Source organism: Pleurodeles waltl, chromosome 1_2 (assembly GCF_031143425.1).
Source record: "Pleurodeles waltl isolate 20211129_DDA chromosome 1_2, aPleWal1.hap1.20221129, whole genome shotgun sequence".
NCBI lineage: Eukaryota > Metazoa > Chordata > Amphibia > Caudata > Salamandridae > Pleurodeles > Pleurodeles waltl.
In genome coordinates, this window is record NC_090437.1 from 868,906,881 (window position 1) to 868,929,957 (window position 23,077).

Sequence of the window (23,077 nt, forward strand, 5' to 3'; positions counted from 1 at the left end):
AGTAACTGGTCAAGCTTCTATGGAATTGAGTACTAGATATAATATTTACAGTGCACAATAGGGTGTTGTTGGGTGGTGGTTACATGACGTCAAACACAGACATTGGGGCGGAGGGAGTAAGGGTTATCTTAAACAGGTTGTTGGACAGTATAAGAATAATGGTGAGAAGCAATTCAGTATTGTAAAAATGGAGTGATGAACATATATTAGCCCACTTGGGCAGTATGGTTTAGTAAATGATATGTAAATTGAGAATATTTCTATAAATCAACTGAAGAGACACAACATTATGGGTTTTATTAAAAAAACATGAAATAATTCATTCAGATTGAGAATAGAGTTTACATGGTATATAGATGTTCCATTACATAAGAATGTACCAGGCAATAGCAATGAATCTTGTAGGCTTGATATATATACTAATATAAACAATTGGAGACAGGGTCATGTATATAAATATAATAGTTGTGCAATATATAGGCACAAATGTATTGGTGCCTACAAGTATTTGAATCATTTTACAATGTGACTTCCTAATACAGCTACCACGGTATGTTTGCTTCCCACAGCTGATAAATGAACTGGAAAAGAATAACAAAACTGGTATGGTTTGACATTCCATCATGGCGGCCACTTTTCAATGCAGTATGTTTGTATCAGGATGTTAGTCCGTTTTTATGTCCTTGTGTTTTTTACTATTTAATATGTAAATTTTATGGCCATCCTATCCATGATCAAGGCTACGGCTGAAACTAGTTGGGAGGAAGAATCTTGTGAATAGTAAAGAGTGTTTGCAATTCACCAAAGGTGTTTGAGTTTTTCCTTTCGATGTGTGCGGATACTCTCATGCATACATTTGGATTTCCGGATCCACGCTCGGACCGCCACACTGGAAGCCTCGATATTCCGGGAGAATTGTAATGGGTTTTTATATATATATATACATATATATATATATATGTGTGTGTGTGTGTGTATATATATATATTCACTTTAAAAAAAAACATTGTTACAGGAATGCTACAGTTAGCCTCACATTTTAAACATTCACAACCATAGAAATTCACCTGTAATAGTTTAGAGTTGTCTCAAGTAACTATAACTCATGCCCTAATGAAAATATAACTCACACCCTGCCATGCACAGTTTTTTTGTCTGAAAGTTTCTGCAAATATTACATTGATATTATCAATGATGTTATCAAAGATGTCATGTGTGCCATAATTTGTGGGATAAATAGCAGAGCATGGCAAAGGCACAAGTTACAGTTACTTTAGGGCACGGGTTATAGTTACTTGAGATAACTATAACAGGTGACTTTCTATGGTTTTGTACATTTAAAATGTGAGTCTAAGTATTACGTCCCTGTAACTTTTGGCTTTTTAAGTTAATTTAGATGTTTTTTTAAAATCTATTTCCTAACTGTAACGTCCCTGTAACCTTTGTTTTTTTTCAGTGAATTTCTATTTTTTTTAACATAAAGTAATTTCCATTTCATTGCCTTCGGCTGTGCATGGTGGAGGTTGGCCGTAGGACGATCTATGGCTCCTCGTGGGGGGAACGCTTGGCCCCTCTCCAACTTACACTGCCCTGGGAAGGTGGTGGACCTGATGCTGGGGGTCTGTGATGAAACCCCTTCATTATTTAAATTCAGCCTTGGGTGGTGGTGGTTCCCGGGGCTGCAGGGGAGTTGTGCGGTCCCCCGCATTCATTATATCTTAAGTGCTGGGGAGGTGGCAGTCCCCGAGGATGTGGAGGAGATGTGTGTGCCCCCCCACATTAAAAATTTCAATAGCCCCGGGGATGTGGTGGTCCCCGGGGCTGCCGCACAGTCCCACGCATTCATTGTGAATTAAGCACCAGAGAGGTGGTGGTGAAGCAGCACCCATGCATTCATTATATCATAAGGCCCGGGGAGGTGGCGGTTCCTGGGGCATAAAACATCCCTAAGAGGGTGCCTTGTGCGCCCCTCCTTTATTTTAGCATACCCCTAAGACCTGTCCCACCTGGGGGCTTTATAAAATCAAGTACCTGGGATTGCGCTTCTTTTTTGTTTAATATTTGCTGCAGATTCATAACCCCGTCTGAAATTTGCAGGAATTTCCTTTTAAAAAAGGGTTTTTTGCCCTGGGGGCTACCTCCAGGACTTCCTTGTTGAAGTGTTGGCAGCCAATCAGATTTCAACACGAGATCAGGAGGATATGTGGAGCCTTCACATCCCTTATATACAAATTAGCTTTTTCTTTAATATATCAAAAAGTACAAATTTGGTGTAAATTTGTTCAGTGGTTCAGCTGCTATTCCTGCTCAAAATCCATATGGAAATTGAAATGTAGAAAACACGTATTGGGACCCTCCCTTTTTCTCGGCCCCGCTTAATGGATCACCCTGAAACTTTCCAGACAGCAGCTGATATGAGAGTCATAGTTTTTTTTGGAAACTTGTGTGAAGATTTGCCAACCAGCCCCACAGATATAAGCAAGAAAAAAAAAGGCCCTTATTAATACCTCCAAGTAGTGACCGCCACTAAGTGATATATATTAAATTACTGTATTTGTATCTGTGAATAATAAATAGAAAAAGTGTTGTTTTTTCTTAAGGGGAGGGATTCCCCATGTACTCAGGTATCGCCATTCAGAAAATTGAGGCCTTACCTTTGAAAGTTTAGTACAGAATGCACAATATTTTAAATCTAGCATGCATCTCAACTTGCAGCCGGTGCAGGTAGAGAGCGCTGGCATAATGTGTTGGTGTCCAGTGTAGCCATCCAAACAACAGAAATAAAAGAATGAATTATTGTATTTTTAGGTTGAGCACAGCAGAGTGCAAGCACTGCTTTTCCGACATCTTGCTAACTATGTGGGCTTTTAACCACGCCCACCTCACGCCCATCACTATCACTCGTTTATGGGCTTGCCTTTCAAAAATCCTTTGTTATCGTTGGTAAATGCTTTACACTTTTTCCTCCTTAACCCCTTCTGTGCCCAGGACGTAATGGTTACGTCCTGAGGCACAGTGCTGCTGTGCCCAGGACGTAACCATTACGTCCTGTGCACAGAGCCCAGAGGGAGCGCTAATGCTCCCTCTGTGGGGTTCCACCCCACCCCCCAAGTCAGGGATGGAAGGGGAAGCCCTTCCCCTCCCACCCCCGTCCCCCCAACCCCCCCTGTGACGTCAGCGCGCGAGCACGCGCTGATTAGTCACAGGGTCTCCCCCATCGCGCTGGAAGCTGATTGAAAGAGAAATGCTTTTGCATTTCTCTTTCAATCCCATGGGGGAGGCCCCGAGAGGCTTCAAAGGGAAGGAAATGTATGTCCTTCCCTTTGAAGTCTCTCACAGGTTTCAAAAGCCGGATTGCTTGCAATCCGGCTTTTGAAACCCCACTAGACACCAGGGATTTTTTTTTTTCAATGAAATTGTCAAAAGGGAGCGACCCCTTGGGCAAGGGTCGCTCCCAGGGGGGGCATTTTTTTAGGAAGGCCTTTTCTGCCCCCCCTGGGGGCAGATGGCCTATTATTAGGCCGATCTGCCCCCAGGGAGGGCAGAAACCTCTAGGCACCAGGGACCTTTTTTTTTTTTTTTTTTTTGTGATGTTTTCTTTTTTTTTAGGTGGGGAGCGATCCCTTAGGCAAGGGTCACTCCCCTACAGGGCAATATATATTTAGGCCATTTCTGCCCCCCTTGGGGGCAGATTGGCCTATGTTGATGAGGGCAATCTGCCCCCAGGGGGGGCAGAAACCATTAGACACCAGGGAGTTTTTTTTTTTGCGCGAATTTCACGCAACAGGAGCGACCCCTTGGGTAAGGGTCGCTCCCAGGGGGGGCATTTTTTTGGGAAGGCCTTTTCTGCCCCCCCTGGGGGCAGATCGGCCTATTATTAGGCCGATCTGCCCCCAGGGGGGCAGAAACCTCTAGGCACCAGGGATCATTTCTTTTTTTTTTCTTTTTGTTATGTTTTCTTTTTTTTTAGGTGGGGAGCGACCCCTTAGGCAAGGGTCGCTCCCCTAGGGGGCAAATTATATTTAGGTCATTTCTGCCCCCCTTGGGGGCAGATTGGCCTATTTTGATGAGGCCAATCTGCCCCCAAGGGGGGCAGAAACCATTAGACACCAGGGAGGTTTTTTTTTGCGTGAATTTCACGCAAGGGGAGCGACCACTTAGGCAAGGGTCGCTCCCTGGGGGGAGGGGGGATTATTTTAGGCCATTTCTGCCCCCCTGGGGGGTAGATCAGCCTATTTTGATTCGGCTGATCTGCCCCCAAGGGGGGCAGAAACCACTAGGCACCAGGGATTTTTTTGTTTTTCTGTTTTACAGATGGGGAGCGACCCCTTGGACAAGGGTCGCTCCCCTGGAGGGGCAAAATGTATTTAGGCCATTTCTGCCCGCTTTGGGGGCAGATCGGCTAGGCACCGAGGATTTGTTTTTTGGCGCCAATGTCACGCAGGGGGGGGCAGAAACCTGTAGGCGACAGGGCAATTTTTTATTTTTTTTTGTTGTTGTTGTTTTTTTAGAGATGGGGAGCGACCCATCAGACAAGGGTCGCTTCCCTGGGGGGCAAACTGTGTTTAGACCATTTCTGCCGCCCTTGGGGGCAGATTGGTCGATTTTAGGTCAATCTTCCCCCAAGGGGGCAGAAACCACTAGGCACCGGGGATTTGTTTTTTGGCGCCAATGTCACGCAGGGGGAGCGACCCCGTAGGCAAGGGTCGCTCCCAGGGGGGGGGGGCTTGGGCGGGCAAATTTATTTTAGGCCATTTCTGCCCCCCCTGGGGGCAGATCGGCCTATTATTAGGCCGATCTGCCACCAGGGGGGTGCAGAAACCGCTAGGCGCCAGGGCACATTTTTTTTGTGTGTTTTTTTTTTTGTATGTTTGTTTTTTTAGAGATGGGGAGCGACCCATCAGGCAAGGGTCGCTCCCCTGGGGGGTAAACTGTATTTAGACCATTTCTGTCCCCCTTGGGGGCAGATTGGTCGATTTTAGGGCAATCTGCCCCCAAGGGGGCAGAAACCACTAGTCACCGGGGATTATTTTTTTTGGTGCCAATGTCACGCAGGGGGAGCGACCCTGTAGGCAAGGGTCGCTCCGAGGGGGGGGGGGGGAGGGGGGTTTGGGGGGGCAAATTTATTTTAGGCCATTTCTGCCCCCCCTGGGGGCAGACCGGCCTATTATTAGGCCGATCTGCCACCGGGGGGGGCAGAAACCGCTAGGCGCCAGGGCAAATTTTTTTTGTGTGTTTTTTTTTTTTGTATGTTTGTTTTTTTAGAGATGGGGAGCGACCCATCAGGCAAGGGTCGCTCCCCTGGGGGGCAAACTGTATTTAGACCATTTCTGCCCCCCTTGGGGGCAGATTGGTCGATTTTAGGTCAATCTGCCCCCAAGGGGGCAGAAACCACTAGGCACCGGGGATTTGTTTTTTGGCGCCAATGTCACGCAAGGGGAGTGACCCCGTAGGCAAGGGTCGCTCCTGGGCAGGGGGGGGTTTGGGGAGGGGGGTCAAATTTATTTTAGGGCATTTCCCCCCCCCCCCCGGGGCCGTCTGAGCTAGAGGCCAAAATCCACAGGTAGGCACTTTGCAAAAAACACCTCTGTTTTCTGTGAAAAAATATGTTGTGTTTTGGGCCATTTCCTTTCGTTGGCGCTAAGCCTACCCACACAAGTGAGGTACCATTTTTATGGAGAGACTTAGGGGAACGCTGGGTGGAAGGAAATTTATGGCTTCTCTCAGATTCCAGAACTTTCTGTCACCGAAATGAGAGGAAAAAGTGTTTTTTGGCCAGATTTTGATGTTTGCAAAGGATTCTGGGTAACAGAACCTGGTCAGAGCCCCGCAAATCACCCCATCTTAGATTCCCCTAGGTCTCTAGTTTTCAAAAATGCGCTGGTTTGCTAGGTTTCCCCAGGTGCCGGCTGAGCTAGAGGCCAAAATCCACATGTAGGCACTGTTTTCTATGAAAAAATGTGATGTGTCCACGTTGTGTTTTGGGCCATTTCCTGTCGCGAGCGCTAGGCCTACCCACACAAGTGAGGTATCATTTTTATCGGGAGACGTGGGGGAACGCTGGGTGGAAGGAAATTTGTGGCTCCTCTCAGATTCCAGAACTTTCTGCCACAGAAATGTGAGGAACATGTGTTTTTTTAGCCAAATTTTGAGGTTTGCGAAGGATTCTGGGTAACAGAACCTGGTCTGAGCCACACAAGTCACCCCATCTTGGATTCCCCTAGGTCTCTAGTTTTCAGAAATGCACAGGTTTGGTAGGTTTCCCTAGGTGGCGGCTGACCTAGAGGCCAAAATCTACAGGTAGGCACTTTGCTAAAAACAGCTCTGTTTTCTGTGATGTGTCCACGTTGTGTTTTGGGGCATATCCTGTCGCGGGCGCTAGGCCTACCCACACAAGTGAGGTATCATTTTTATCGGGAGACTTGGGGGAACACAGAATAGCAAAACAAGTGTTATTGCCCCTTGTTTTTCTGTACATTTTTCCCTTCCAAATGTAAGACAGTGTGTAAAAAAGACGTCTATTTGAGTAATGCCCTGTAATTCACTTGCTAGTATGGACACCCCGGAATTCAGAGATGTGCAAATAACCACTGCTTCTCAACACCTTCTCTTGTGCCCATTTTGGAAATACAAAGGTTTTCTTGATAGCTATTTTTTGCACTTTAGATTTCAGCAAATGAATTGCTGTATACCCGGCATAGAATGAAAACCCACTGCAGGGTGCAGGTCATTTATTGGCTCTGGTTACCTAGAGTTCTTGATGAACCTACAAGCCCTATATATCCCCGCAATCAGAAGAGTCCAGCAGACGTAACAGTATATTGCTTTCGAAAATCTGACATTGCAGGAAAAAGTTACAGAGTAAAATGTAGAGAAAAATTGATGTTTTTTTCACCTCAATTTCAATATTTTTCTTTTTCAGGTTTTATTTTCTGTAGGAAACCCTTGTAGGATCTACACAAATTACCCCTTGCTGAATTCAGAATTTTGTCTACTTTTCAGAAATGTTGCGGTTTCTGGGATCCAGCGTTGGTTTCATGCCCATTTCTGTCACTGACTGGAAGGAGGCTGAAAGCACAAAAAATCGTAAAAATGGGGTATGTCCCAGTAAAATGCCAAAATTGTGTTGAAAAATTGGGTTTTCTGATTCAAGTCTGCCTGTTCCTGAAAGCTGGGAAGCTGGTGATTTTAGCACCGCAAACCCTTTGTTGATGCCCTTTTCAGGGGAAAAACCACAAGCCTTCTTCTGCAGCCCATTTTTCCCATTTTTAAAAAAAAAAACGAAATTTACATTGTTTTTTGGCTAATTTCTTGGCCTCCTTCTGGGGAACCCACAAAGTCTGGGTACCTCTAGAATCCCTAGGATGTTGGAAAAAAAGGACGCAAATTTGGCGTGGGTAGCTTATGTGAACAAAAAGTTATGAGGGCCTAAGCGCAAACTGCTCCAAATAGCCAAAAAAAGGCTCGGCACAGGAGGGGGAAAAGGCCTGGCAGCGAAGGGGTTAAGGCAGTTTTGTTACCGCCTTGGGGACCAACCCTGTTACATGAATAATTGCAGGTTTGCCGATATGTTTGACTGCAAGCAAACTTTTTTCCCTTTTGTGTGTCTCCTTCGCGAACACGCTCATGGTGGCCGTGGTGGTTTAAATCAGCTTGCTTATATCAACTGTTTTACTTTTCATTTTTCCTTCTGCGTGTCTTTTACAGTTGCCTGACTGTAAACATTGTATTTTTTGTATGTTTCATTAAGTTATTCACATTTGATTGGCCAGCTAAAATGGTAAACACTGCATATGTTTCATGTGCTTAGTGTAGTCAAGCAGGTTGTAAATAGTGCTCTGTCTGTCTCATTGTTAGTAATGCAAGACAGCACGAGGTGAAACGCTCACTGTTTGTACAGTGTGGTTAGGGTGGGTTGCCACATCACAGGCAGAGACACTGAACTATTGTAAGATACTTAGGGCCATATTTATACTCCGTTTGCGCCGAAATTGCGTCGTTTTTTTTGACGCAATTTCGACGCAAAACTAACGCCAACTAACGCCATATTTATACTATGGCGTTAGAGGCGAATAGCGCCAAAGTTCCCGGAATGTGCGTCATTTTTTAGCGTGAACCCCTTCCTTGCGTTAATGATATGCAAGGGAGGCGTTCCCGTCTAAAAAATGACTCCCAGGCCTTTACGTGGTATTTATACTCCCGGGCAAAAGAGACGCCCGGGAGTTGGCGTGGCTAAAAACGGCGCATTTGCGCCACTTTTTAACGCCTGCTCAGGGCAGGCGTTAAGGGGCCTGTGGGCTCAAAATGAGCCCACAGGTGCCCTCCCATGCCCCCAGGGACCCCCCCTGCCACCCTTGCCCACCCCAGGAGGACCCCCAAGGATGGAGGGACCCACCCCAGGGACATTCAGGTAAGTTCAGGTAAGTATAATTTTTTATTTTTTATATTTTTTTTTGGTGGCATAGGGGGGCCTTATTTGTGCCCCCCTACATGCCACTATGCCCAATGACCATGCCCAGGGGACAGAAGTCCCCTGGGCATGGCCATTGGGCAAGGGGGCATGACTCCTATCTTTACAATGATAGGAGTCATGTTGATGGGGGATGGGCGTCGAAAATAAATGGCGCAAGTCGGGTTAAGACGATTTTTTCGACGTAACCTGACTTGCCCCATTTTAAGACGCCCATGCGCCATTTTCCCCCTACGCCGGCGCTGTCTGGTCTACGTGGTTTTTTCCCACGCAAACCAGGCAGCGCCGGTCTGATTGCGCCGTCTAACGCCATTCCATAAATACGGCGCCCGCATGGCGCTTCAGAATGGCGTTAGACGGCGCAAAACTTTTTGACGCTAAACTGCGTTAGCGCAGTTTAGCGTCAAAAAGTATAAATATGGGCCTTAGTGTAGGCATACATAGACTATGAACACTGGGAAGAAACGGAGGGGGAAAAGCACTGACCACAAGCTCTTCCCTGCTTGTATTGTGTGCTTGGTACAGGCAGAAACGGAGGGGGCACTGCATTGTTTGCACCATGTCCTTAATGGGGACAGGCACAACGAAAAGCAGCATAGGTTGCACAGCTTGCACTGTATTTCTTAGTGTGGACAGGCACACAGGGAGGAAACGCTGCATTATGTGAACTATGTTATTATTGGCAGGTAAAATTGACGGAAGGAGGCATGGCACAGGTTACAACATGAGCTTAGCCAGACAGGTACACTAGGAGAAGATAGTGCACTGTGCTGAGTGCTTTTGATTGACATCTGTAAGAGACTGATGTTTTTACTTTTTGCGCAGTGTTGGCAGTCAGGAGAGATTGCACTGTTTGTAACTTGGGCAGACACTTATGCACTGCATGTGACAGGCATCTCTCACTGTACTTATATTTTGGAGAAGTGCTGAATGTTATTTATCAAGCAGAGACTTGTAACATGCTCTTGGATCCTGGGTAGATGGAGTACCTGCTTTGGAGACCCTAGACTGAACCAACTCTGTTTTCTTAGAATCCCCACCACTCTCACTCGCCTCCCTTGGCCCTTGGTTCCTCTCCCATACTGAATTTCCACTACCAATAGTTCTATGTCTTTTTCTCCCATACCTTTCCCTTCTGGATCTACCCTCCAGCCTTTCTCCACCCGTTTCCCTGCTTAAACAGTTACTTTTCTTTCTCTGCAGAACATTCTGGGTTGGAGAGAGCCTGCACAGGCTCCCAGTCTGCCTGGGAGCGCTCTGGCTGGGTGCTTCCAGCCAATCCTAACGCTGCTCTGAGCAGCATCAGGATTGGCTGCAGGGCAGGCTGGGAGCCTGTGCCTGCAGCTGGAGCGACAAGGGACAGAGGAGTGGCGGTTAGGGAGAAGGTCCATTTTTTTTCTTTTTTTTTTTATTAAATGTTCTCCTCCCGCTCCACCCCCACTCATGAACCAGACCCGCCCCGCCCCACCCCTTTAAATAGCAGTGAGCAGCGACTGTTGAACTCCTTGGTGTCTGAGAGAACACCATTTCAAAGATTGACTGTTCAGCCGGCACGAAACACAGCACTTGTTTTCGCTTATAAATCAGTCTGAACAAATAGGCTAGTCTCTTCCACCAAACAGTTTTATATCTATAAATGACAAATTGTTGGACTCCACTTTATTATTTACTAGCGCATGCAACTGGACAGGACCAAATCCAGGTGAAGGGCGCTGGACAAGTATTACACTTAGGACAGTGCCACGAACCATAAGGGAGCATTCTAGGTCCGTGTTTGAGTGCAAACGGTTTTGGCGAGTGCAGGTAGAGACTGATAGGGTCCTTTGTGGTGATAAGCGGTGCAAAGTTGTTATATTTGGATGGGGGTTGTATGCCATTTAAGTGACAGAGTTAACTCTATGAACATGTATGATGCTTCTACGTCCACACCTGCCTCACAGTGGCACATGCTTCATTTTCCGAGTCACACCGGATGCTTAGTGTGGAAGTGCATCAAAATTTAAATCAGGCAACAGATTCCGTGTGCACTTTCATATTTCAAGCATTACATTTAGTTATTCATTCATTGAGTGGTTTTGTGTAGCACTGCAAGTTGTCCTTTAGTAACTTCAGAGTACAGGCATGTAGGAAAGGTACCTTTTGAAAAGGGAAGACAGCATCCACCCGGAGACAGTGGGTAACCATGGCTAAGATCCGCCAGCGGGACCCAGGTTCCTATCCACCCTCAAATGAACAGCAGACCGGAAGTTCCTGAACTTGATATGGCTTGGTTCAGCACTAAGGATAAGATCAGGGGAGTTCCATGACCTCGGTCCTAGCACAGTATGTTTCACCTTTTAAAAGATTGCAGATTGATCGGAAGATCATAAGATGAACGTACGTCTCCATTAGGTATGTGTGATCTGCCAGTTCTGCAGTTAAGAGGGATCTTTGGCCCAGAAAGTTCTCAGGTTGGTGCTCAAGACATTAGAAGTATTTTTGGCATCTACTCGGAGCCAGTTGAACGCTTAAGACCATTAAATTAGAGGGCGAAATTACAGGTGTGTTGTTTTGTTACTCTATTGCATCTTTAAATGCTTATTTGTAGTGAGACACTCTGACGTGTTTACTGTGTACCTTTAAACGGGACTTTTCGTCACAGTACAGTGCCGTATGCAGCATACAACTATTAAAATCTTCTCTTCATTAGTTGTTAGTCATTACGGTATCTCTGTGGTAATGCCTGGTGGCCTGTTTAAGGGGAAATCAAAACATTGAAATATTCATTTAAGGCTTTAAAGTTCTGCCTGATGCAGTTATATTGCCTCTGAGCATTTTAGGAAGGTTATAACAAAAGGCTTGTGCAAGTGTTATTGATGTTACACTTAGGATCACACGTGTCACAAGACAGTGTACCGGAAACCACTTTCGACTGGAGAGAAGTTGGTAAAGACTTAGCAAAGTCCATTTTGTTAAAATATTAAAACATACAAAGACCTGTACTTTTTTGCGATCATTATGCAAAGAATTGTTTTTATTTAATAATCACTACAATGATACACAAATACACCTAATTAGCAGCAGCAAAATGTAATTTTGTATGAGTCATAAAGCAAGCTCAAAGAATATGTGAGATGATACGGAGAACATGCTAGATATGCTAGGTGTGCTTTAAGCCGAGTTAACCAAAATTCCTGATATTTTACCTTCACAAGCAAATGCCATGTTGTTTTGGCCTCACACAGCAACATCTTTTGTTTTGCAAAAACAAGCTCCCATAAAGGAGGGTGGGGTTGGTTTTGAAAATGAAATAAAAACGAATATCCCGATATGCAGGGAATGTACTCCCTATGCATTGGGAAAATTTTTCAGTTCCCTGACCAGAATCGTCATGTCTTTCATTGGTGTCCCTGGCAGTGAAATATAGTAACATTTACCAACCTTCTTTCCCCATGACCTGGCATTTCTGTGGCAGACAAGCCTGCTACGTCAAGAGCTTCCACTGGTGAATGAACTGCAGGTTTTATGTGAAGACTAAGCAGAAGCTCTAATGGTGGACATTCTAAAGTTCCTCCACCTCTAAATGAAGTGAGACGCATTGGCATTGGCCGCTTCCACACCTGCTAAGCCTTAGACAGTCTTTATGGCTTCAGAGTGAGCTGAGCTGATTGAGGCTATTATTACCCTACCTTAATACTGGTGGATGGTGGCAAAAAGCCTATTAGGCATCAAGGATTTGTTGTGAAAAACAGGGAATGGAAGTGTAACTGCCAATTTGTGCTACATTTGCTATGGAAATATAATTAAAAAGGAATGGAATCATGAACTGTGGATTTATGATACGTTTGCTATAAACACATAATTAGAAAAGCCATTTGAGTGGGTTTCTCATAGAGAAGTATCTAGTTAGTATATTCCACTGAGAAGTGGACAAATTAAGGAGACACATGATACTGTTGTTGGACTGACCGGCCAAGATGGCAGACACACTTTAACTGTGCATGAAGTCCAAACAATCCCTGGCCCGAGAGTCCCCATTGGCAAAGCAAACCACCTACAAACTGTAGCTAGAGGAGCTGAGTTTGGACCATTCTCCTGACCTCTGGGGCAACTGCGAGGCCTACACACGATGCAGGATACACAAGGAGCTGGCACCTCTGGTGGCAGGAGGCAGAGTGGGGTGGATGCTCTCCCCCTCACCCAAGAGGAGAGGCAGGTGGTGAGTGTGCCAAAACATCAGGCGACCCTGACTCTACCTGAACCCCCGCCAACAGTTGTGGACTTCTGCCCAGTCCCGGGGCCCAATCCAGCCAGCTGCATGGGATTTCTGCAGGGTTTGTCCAGCCAGGAGGGAGCAGGGCTTGGAGACCCTGAGATAAACTATCAACTTCATTGAAGCTGTTGGCAGAGCAACGGGTGTTGCCAAGGGGCTGTCCTCTGAGGCTGGCCTGACTCTTTCAAGCTCGGGCCACAATAGGCCTGGAGATCTGCATCCGGCCCTGGCTGCACATGCTGCCCCTCTAGTGGGAGGTAAGTGGGCCACAAGCGCCCCCTAGGGGCCAATAGCACCACTGCCTGGGCCTGCATAATCCACAGGCAACTACTGGGCTACAGTTGAATCAAGTGACTGTGGGTTCCACACAAAAGGCCTCGAGGAGCTCCAACCTGCTTTACATGCTACCCATCACTATTTCTAGGGCTAGCAGGCTGGCCTGGGATGACCCTCCGTCCCCGGACATACTTGCAAGGAAAACAAATGTGACTCGAGAGGAACCCACCTCCACGCATGAGCGCAGACTCTGATTAATTACCCATCCAATGCCTACTGCTCCAACGAACTGTACCACTACCCTCTTGCCAGAGCATACTGAAGGCACATCATCTAGGGGTCTGGAATGAGAACAGGCAAGTCTACCATCTCCCAAACACATTCTAAGATTGGCAAGTTTGCTGCCTCGACAGAGGAGCGTGCTAAGGGGACCCAGCTCTAGAGCCCTTGAAAAAACGTGGCCCCCTGCTAATATGGACACCATCCTTTGGGCCATCCAGGTTTTTTCAGAGAAGCAGTGGAGACAAAGGTTATGGAGGTGGGGGCTGACATAGCACTTCTCAGACAGGATCTCCGCAACATGGTGGCCAGAGTGACCGCTGCAGAAGATAGAATCTCAACAGTTAAACGGGATGTAACTACCCTTAAAACCAATATGACAAGGATGTTATCACTAACATTCCCTCATGAACAGCGTACAAACTATACAGAAAGCAGATCATGAAGGAATAGCCTTCATTTTGTGAGGTTCCCCAAGGGAGTAGAATCACAGTCCCTTGCTATGTTCCTTGAAGAACAGCTAAAGTCATGGGTACCAGAAGGTGCACTGTCACAAAGGTTTGTCCAGGAGCGGGATTATCGTGCCTTGGCCCTACAGCCCCCTCCAGGGCCCCCTCCCAATAATTGCCCAGCTGCTGAACTACTGGGACAAAAATGCTATCCTGAGGGAGAACCAGAGGGTGGGACCCCTGAAGTTTCAAACCACTCATGTCATGATCTTCCGTGACTACTGCTGGGCAAACAAAGAAATCTTTTCACACGGTCAAACAAATGCCTCGATCAACAACTAGACAATACACGTCGATGTAGCTTAAGCAGTTCTTTGGTACCGCTGACACAGCCTGGGAATTGGTAACAGAGCAACGGGAACTGAAAAAAAACAAAAGGTCTGCCCCAATTTGACCCTGACAGGAGACAAGCTAGCCCGGCCACACAACGAAATATGGTCCAAATCAAGGACCATGTCTCGGAGGAACCGCACCCAAAATCGACGATGCCCTGTATCCTAGGCCTCTGATGCCCGTGTGTCCCCCCATATACTCATAGGCCACCAAGATCATCTGTGGTGTCCCACAAGGCTCCTCTCTGAGCCCCACTCTCTTCAACCTCAACACGGTCCCCCAGCCACAATCGCCAGACAGCACACACTCAACATCGTCTCATTCGTCGATGACACTCAGCTAATCATCTCCCTCATCAACGACCCGCTCACAGCCAAAGCCAACTTCCAAAACGGAATGAAGGCAGTTGCAGCCTGGATGAAGGAGAGCTGCCTCAAGCTAAATACTGAAAAAAACAGAAGTCTTCCTCATCGACAACAACCCCTCATCCTGGGACATCTCCTGGTGGCCCACTGCCCTCGGAAGTGCTCCGGCCCCCACCGACCATCCTCGCAACCTCAGTTTCATCCTGGACTCATCACTCTTGATGAACAGTGAAGCCAGAGCAGTCTCCTCCACCTGTTTCAACACCATGCGCATGCTACGGAAGATCTTTAAATGGATCCCAACTAAATCCAAAAGAACAGTCACCCAAGACCCTCGTCAGCAGCAGCCTGGACTAAGGCAATGCACTTTATGCTGGAACCACCACCAAGGTACAGAAAAGACTACAACGCATCCAGAACACTTCCGTCCGTCTCAAGAATGCCCCCAAACATAGCCACACCTCCGTCCTACTGAGAGACCTGCACTAGCTCCCAATAGACAAGACAATCACATTCAAACTTCTCATGCATGCATACAAAGCCTTCCACAACGCCGGACCAGAATACCTCAACCAAAGACTCCACTTCTACGTGCCCACCATGCAACTCTGCTCCGCTGACCTCACCCTCGCCGCTATCCCACGCGTCCGGAAGGCCACAGCTGGAGGAAAGTCCTTCTCCCAGCACGCCGCCAAGACCTGGAATCCCTTCCTATCCACCTCAGAAGATCTCCCACTCTATCACAATTCAGAAAGGACCTCAAAACTTGCCTCTTCACCTGATCCCTTTGACCTTCACTTGCTGCCCCCCATCGCCTTGAGACGCTAACAGGTGAATACCAGTCCTCTACAAATACATTGATTGATTGATGCCCATGAAACACGGGTGCAATTGGCTCTTTTAGGGGGAGAGGCCTCCCTGAGATGGGGACGTGCCCCTGCCTCTGAACTGGAAATGAAGTAGTGAGACCTCCGTGAAGGAGCTCACAAACTGAAGCAACTGGGAGTGAACAAACATCTATGGGTCCTGTGCATAGACAATCTGTATCAATGGAAGAGGTCCCCCTAATATACTTACCAATAGCTTGACTGTTTTGTTTTTGTTATTGGAGAATTAAGGAGCAATAGATGCTTCTGAGGGAAGATTGGGAAGGGGAGAATTTTGGGTGAAAGGTGAGTTGTTGTTTGTTCAAATGTTCAATGTTAGCTTACACCACCCACACTTATATATGAACTCATGAAGCCACCCAGAGAAAGGGGCCAAGCTACCCATGCTGGTACCGAAGAGGACCTAGAAATCCCTATGCAGTGCCAATGACACACATACTCTACCCATGCTTAAGCCTCCAGTTAGGTGAGTGATCAAACAATTCATTATGTCATGGAATTTGAGCGCTCTCCTGGATCAAATTAAAAGGGATCTCAGTCCTTCAGTATGCCAAACACTATCAGCTCAGCACCTTATCCTGATGTTTCAAGGAACCGACCTCATGCGGTCACACTGCCCTTGTCATAGACTCCTGTTATGGCAACGAGACAGCTGGATTTTGGGCGACAGCACCACCAAGCATGGGGGACTGAGTCTAATCCTACACTGTGTGACAGGTGGTGGCCTAATGCTTTTTTACTAGCTAGCACCACCTCACAAGGTAGCAGTGGTAGAAGAGGTAGAAGTGATTTGTGGCAGCCTATCGCATGACACTCAGACTCCTCAGGGAAGTTGTGGTGGAGCAGACCTTACCCCTTTCTATTAGTTATAAAAGTCTCATACATGCAAGAACAAAACAGAAGCAGGTCTTCGTTCAATAGGTTTTATTGAAGCAACTGCGTTCTATGTAGAAAGGCATGAATTATGGTTATGAGAATAAAGAAACACAGTGATATTGTGACAGGGACCAAAAGAGTGCAACATAAGAATAGTCCCACCACAATGCCATAATGGTGTGCCTAACATTCTGATCTACACTGCTAAGATTCTACATGAGAGTAATTAGCAGTGGAAGCCCTAATCAGCCCTTCTGGTCCCGGGGAGGAAGCCCAACCCCATACCTGTGCAGAGGTATAGAAGAAGTCTGTTAGTCTGCTGAGAGTCCTCCCATGTAGACCCCGTAAAGTTATTTTCATTACTAAACATTAATCCAACCACCATGGTCTTTGGCTGTGCATGGCGGGGGTAGGCAGCAGGGTCTGGCCTGCGGCCAGGCCCTACGCCCAACTCTCTATAGCCACCCAACCGGGTGCAGCGTGTTGGTTACAGGGCGGACCTGCGCCCAACCCCTCTAACCACCCAAACCCATGCTTTGCACAGCCTTTGGCCATGTGTAGCAGGAGTTGGCCGTAGGGCCCCAATCCCCTGGCCGATTTCACCCCCGGGGCCAACTACAATTCCATGGGGGGTCCCATCCCCTGGCCCATCCCGGCCCCAAGGACCCCTTCCTCTGGAGCCTAGACTTCAATAAATAGAGGCAGGTTCACATGTCCCCCTCTCTGGCCCAATCTTGGCCCAAGGGACCCCATCCCTGGGGCCCAGCCCTCAAATGGCTGATTCTGACACCAGGGACCACATCCCCTGGCGCCCGACAATGATACATTTATTTTTTGGGCGGTATGGGGCTGTGTGGGCTCCTTCCCCTCGTTGATCTCAGCCCCAGGGACCCAATCCCCGAACACTGGGCTTAATGTATATTATTTTGGGGGGCTGTTAAGTGTGCAATACGACTATGGGGAGCCTGAAGGCCCCTGCGGTCCCAGCCGGCCTCCCGCCTCCTGTGGGAGCCGGCATTGCTGTCACAGAGAGGGAGCTGCTAAAGATGCAGCTCCCTCTCTGTGAGAGCAGTTGGTTCCTCTGTTTCCATGCTCTCATTTTTACACTCAGGGAAACAGAGGAAACCTCTGCTTGCAACAAGTGAGAGCTGTCTTCCTGCTGGAACTGGAGTGATTTCTCTGATTGGCAGGAGCTGTCAAAGCTCCCTCCAAAACATAGCAAACAGCTATGTCCTGGGGGTGGGCACCCAGGGACATAGCAGAAGAAGGCCCTGGGGGGGTGAACCCAGGGCCGGGAGTCTGTAACAGACCCCCTCATTATTTAAATTCAGACCAAGAAGGTGGCGGTCCCTGGGGCTGTGGTGGTGGGCAAGCCTCCCCGCATTCAAAATCTCAACAGCCCTGCACAGCCCCTCACATTCATTTGGAATTAAGCCCTTGTTAGTTGGTGGTTCCCATGGCTGCCCGGGGGGGGGGGGGTCATTCGGCACCCCTGCATTTCTTATATCTTAAGGCCCTAGGACGTGGCGGTCCCTGGGTCTGTGAGGGGGCCGCATGCCTCCCCCCTCATTTAAAATATAATTAGCCCTGTGGAGGTGGTGTTTCCCTGGACATAAATATGCCATAGGAGGGGGGCCCTATGCGCTCCCCTTCTTTATTTCAGCATGTCCAGCATGCCCACCTGGGGTCTTTATAAAAACAAGCACAAGAGACCAGGCAGTTTTTTTATTACATTTTTGCTGCAGATTCATGACCCAGTCACAAATTTGCAGGATTTTTTTTTTTTTTTTTAAATGATTTTTGGCCTTGGGGCTTCCCTCCGGGACCCTAACACCAGAGCTAAGAGTCAGGGTGTTCCTACCCTGCCTCATTTCCTATTTTGTTTCTGGGACTCGGCTTAACCCAACTCCCAAGATGGCTGCCAACTTTTCATTATTGAAGTGTTGGCAGCCAATCAGATCTCAGCGCGAGATTGGGCGGGTTCGTGGAGCCTTTGCGTCCCTACATATGTAAATTAGTTTTTTCCTTTAATATTTCTAAAAATACTGAACGGATTAACTCCAAATAACTAAAAAAGGCTTATTCTGGACTAAGAGCTAGCTTTCTGCCAAATTTGGAGCAAATCCATCCAGTGGTTCGGCTGATATACCTGTTCAAAATCTCTATGGAAATTAACATGAAGAAAAAGTGTTTTGGTATCCCCTTTTTCTCTGTCCCCGCTTAACAGATCACCCTGAAACCTTCCAGGCAGCAGTTGACCTGAGTGTCAAATTGTTTTGGAAACTTTTGTGAAGATTTGTCAACCAGCGTCAAAGATATAGGCAAGTAAAAAACGCTTTTAAACTATGTCCTTATTATAGATACCTAGTGGCGACTGTCACTAAGTAATATATATAACATTACTGTATTTAGGTCTGTGAATTTTAAATGGCAAAAAGTGTTAGTTGTTTGTTCTTGATGGGAGGGATTCCCCAGGTGCTTAGGTTTCTCCAGTCAGGAAATAAAGGCCTTACCTATGAAAGTTTAGTATAGAATGCACAATATTTTAAATGTAACATGAATCTCAAATTGCAACCCGTGCAGGTAGCGAACTCTGGCCTAATGTCTCTGTGTCCAGTGGAGCCATCCAAACGATAGAAATAAAATAATTCATTAATGTAATTCTTACTATTGAAGCTAGGGGGGAATTTATAAACACTTATAGTGCATCTCTGCAAACTGTGTCACAGGAAGGGTTTCCTTGGCTTGAAGCTCTTACCAGCGTCCTACTGAGCCAAGTAAGAGATTAGTTCAAAATCAATGTTTATACAATCATTGGCTTCTCCACTTCAAGTGCTAAGAACTGGCAGAGGGCATGACTGTGATGGCGGCACCTTGCTAAAGGCTCCTTTACTGCAATTGCTAGATTACAGTGACACAACTTTATAAAGCCTCCGGTTATTGTTTGAACACCTTAGTGTCTGAGGGAATACTACTTCAATGATTGTCTGTTTAGCCGGCAGCAAACACAGCACTTGTTTTCACTTATAAATCAGTCTGAACAAATAGCCTAGTCTCTTCCACCAGACAGTTTTATATCTATAAATGACAAATTGTTGAACTCAACTTTATTATTTACTTAATATTACCATTTCATTGTGCGTGCAACTGGATAGAACCAAATCCAGGTGATGGATGCTGGACAAGTATTACACTTGCCACGAACCATAAATGAGTATTCAGGTTGAGTATGGGTAGAGGCAGGGACGGTCATTTGTGGTTTTAAGCGGTGCAAAGTTGTTATATTTGGATGGGGGTTCCATGCAATGGCTAGTGACAAAGTTAACTTTATGAGCATGTATGATACCTCTACCTTCCACACCTGTCTCACAGTGGCACGTGCTTCATTTTCCGAGTCACACCAAATGCTTAGTGTGGAAGTGCATAAAATTTTAATCTGGTAGCAGATTCCGTGTGCACTTTCATATTACAAGCACCACGTTTAATTATTCATTTATTGAGGGGTTTGTGTAGCACTGCATGTTTTTTTTTTGTCTTCATTCCCTTAATTCCCTGGCCTGGGCCGCTTCCAAATGCCTAACTAGTTTATCGCTAAAGACACCCAGACCTGGGAAGAAGTCCATCCTTGGGCTAGGTAACCCTCCGAAACAGTAGGTGTAACATTTCTTGGACTTCTAAGAGTCATAGGACCGACTACAACTTACTACCTTGCAAACCAGTTAATTAACGGCTCCCAAAATCCAGAACGATTACTAACTCCCCCTTCTCTAGCATCACATGCTAGATTATAGAATAACGAACCCTTCCAATCTTCAAAAGTTGGGGGGAGCGGGCTAATCCACTTTCTACATATCTCTCTTCTGGCCAACAAGATCAAATAAAACAGCAACTTGACGCAGTCTTTTTTTATCCTGTTATCTCTATGAAAACAACCAAAGATGATCAAGGAAGGGCTTACCTCACACTCCATGAGCAAGATCTGGTTAATACCTTCACCCACCTCGGACCAGAAGCGTTGGAGGCAGGGGCAGTTTGCAAACATATGCAGGTCCCCTACCGACTCAGCCCCACACTTGCATCAACATATCTTACTGCTCGACTCCAGCCTTGACAGTTTTTCCGGGGTCCAGAAAACCCTGTGAATTGTAAACAGATGATTCCTTCTTAAACAAGCCGGTTTGACTGCAGAATACAACAAAGATAGAGATACTTCCCACAACTCTGTAATCTGCACTCCTGGGAGGTGATCTTTCCAAGTATCTTCCAGCAGCACAAAGTCATCAACCAGCGTATCCAGGAGGGTCCAATACCATCTTGATAGTTCTTTTTTGCTGATTTCCTCCTCCTGTAATAGCTCCTCCACTGGATTTGTGCTGCCCATTCCTCCTTTGACTTGCCTCACCCAGCTCCTTATTTGCCAGTATTAATTTGGATAGATTTCCTGTTGCGCCCTTAAACGTTCACTGTAGGGGATCAAACCTTCTCCGTACCTAGCTGCCTCCATTGCAACAACCCAGACTCCCGCAATCAAACAGCTAAAATATAATTTGTCCATTCAGGATACCCTGGAGAGTTCCATATGGGTGCCTATTAACTGTAATAAGGCAAGTTTATACCTCTCCTTATTTCATACCAGATTGTAGCCCTAGGAGTGTCTTTATGGCAAGTAAGAAACAGTGGACATAGGAGCAAGAGGACAAAGGAGTTTTTTTTAAACTGGATGAATTGCCCACCTGGTCAGTGGAGGATATGCTTTCCTCTCCCATTGCAGAAGACCTACCTCCCTGCTATCCGCTCTCTTTCCCTACTGCCTACCTTGCTGAAGTCTCACTGTGATCAGAGAAATCTCAAGTATGTTGTTTGCTCCAAAGGCAGAAGAGTTTGCAGAGCAAATACCATGTTTTTTTGGCCTCACACAGCAAACGTTTTTGTTATTAAATTAAATAAAAACGATTATCCCTGTGCATTGGGAATATTTTTCAAGTTCCCTGGCCAGAATCACAATGTCTTGCATTGGTGTCCCTGGCAGCGAACTATAGTAAAGTTTACCCACCTTCCTTCCCCATGACCTGGCATTCCTGTGACAGACGAGCCTGCTAGGTCAAAAGCTTCCATTGGTAAATGAACTGCAAGTTTTAAGTGAAGACTGAGCAGAAGCTTTAATGGTGGACATTCTAAAGTTCATCCACCTCTAAATGAGGTGAGAAGCCTTGGGAGTTTGCTGCTTCCACACCTGCTAAGCCTTATGCCCTCAGATTGAGCTGAATGAGGTTATTAATGCCCTACCTGAATGCTGGTGGAGGGTGGAAAAAAGACTATTAGGCACCCTATTCTGAAAAACAGGGAATGTAATTGTGAACTGGCAATTCATGATGCCTTTGCTAGACAAATATATGTTTATAGCAAATGTATCATAAATGGGCAGCACACAATTCCAATCCTTTTAATTATAATTAGAAAAGCCCCTTGAGTATGTTCCTCATAAAGAAATGTATAGTTAGTATATGCCATGCTGAAGTGGACAAATTAAGGAGACACATGATACTGTTGCGTACTTTTGCGATAATATGATACACTCGGGGGCATAGACTGACCGGCCGCACATTAACTGTGCTCTGGGACCTACTTCACCGTCCTGCACCATTGGCATGAAGTCCCAGCAATTCCAGGCCCGAGAGACCAGGTTGGCAATGCACACAGTCTGCGGCCTGTAGCCGGAGGAGCTGAGTTGGGTCTGCTCTCCCGACCTCTAGGGCAACTGAGAGGCCTAGACAGGATGCAGGACAAGCAAGGAGCTGGCACCTCTGGTGGCAGGAGGCTCCCCTTCCCCCGATTTAGGGGAGGCGGGAGGATTCCAAGAAATCAGTGGGCCCTGACTCTGCCTGAACCACCCCGACAGCTGCATGCTTCTGCCCCGTCCTGGGGCCCCTCCCAGCTGGCCTAATGGATCTCTGTAGCGGTGCCCCAGTCAGGAGGAAGCAGGGTTTGGCGCCCCAGAAAGAAACCTTCAACTCACGGAGTTGGTTCCCACATCTTCACTGAAGCTGTCGGCAAAGCAGAGGGTGCTATCAGGGGGGCTTACCTCTGAGGCTGACATGGCTCTCCCACTCTCGGACCACAGGAGGTCTGCAGATCTGCATCCGTTCATGGCTGCACATGCTGCCCCTCCAGAGGGAGGTAAGTAGGCCATTAGCTTTCCCAAGGGGCTGATAGGACCACTAGTTGGGCCTGGATAAGCCATGAGAAGCTACTGGGCTACAGTTGAATCCAGGGACTGTGGGACTGTGTGTTCCACACAAGGGGCCTCGAGGAGCTCAGACCAGCTGTACATGCTGCCCGTCACTATTTCTAGGGCTAGTGGGCTGACCTGGTATGACCCGCCATCCCCAGACCTACATGCAAGGAAAACCAATGCGGCTCGGGAGGAACCGACATCAAGCCATGAGTGCAGACTTTGATTAATCACCCATCCAATGCCTACTGCTCCAACAAACTGTACCACTACCTTCTTGCCAGAGCATGCTGAGGGCGCACCATCTAGGGATCCTTAATGATGACAGACAAGTCTGCAACCTCCCAAACACAATCACAATCTAAGATTGACAAGTGTGCTGCCCTGATGCAGGAGCGAGCCAACAGGACCTGGCCCTGGAGCCCTTGAAAAACATGGCCCCTGCTGATATGGACACCATTATTTGGGGCATCCGGGGTTTCAGAGAAGCGGTGGAGGCTAAGAGTGGGGAGGTGGGGACTGACATAGCACTCCTCAGGTAGTACCTCCGCAACATGGCGAACAGAGTGATCACTGCAGAATATAGAATAAAAACAGT

General features: G+C 46.9%; 1 long non-coding RNA gene across 2 annotated transcripts in view; it reads right to left on the reverse strand.

The window, feature by feature from the left end:
- The window catches only part of LOC138304566 (uncharacterized), a 222,116-nt gene that overhangs the window by 117,986 nt on the left and 81,053 nt on the right, over positions 1–23,077 (reverse strand). The window contains exon 2 of one of the 2 annotated variants that reach the window (XR_011205591.1): positions 20,206–20,383. The exons of the other annotated variant lie outside the window; for it this stretch is intronic. This is a non-coding gene — a long non-coding RNA (uncharacterized lncRNA). The remainder of the gene's footprint in view (positions 1–20,205; positions 20,384–23,077) is intronic. 2 annotated transcript variants of the gene reach the window in all.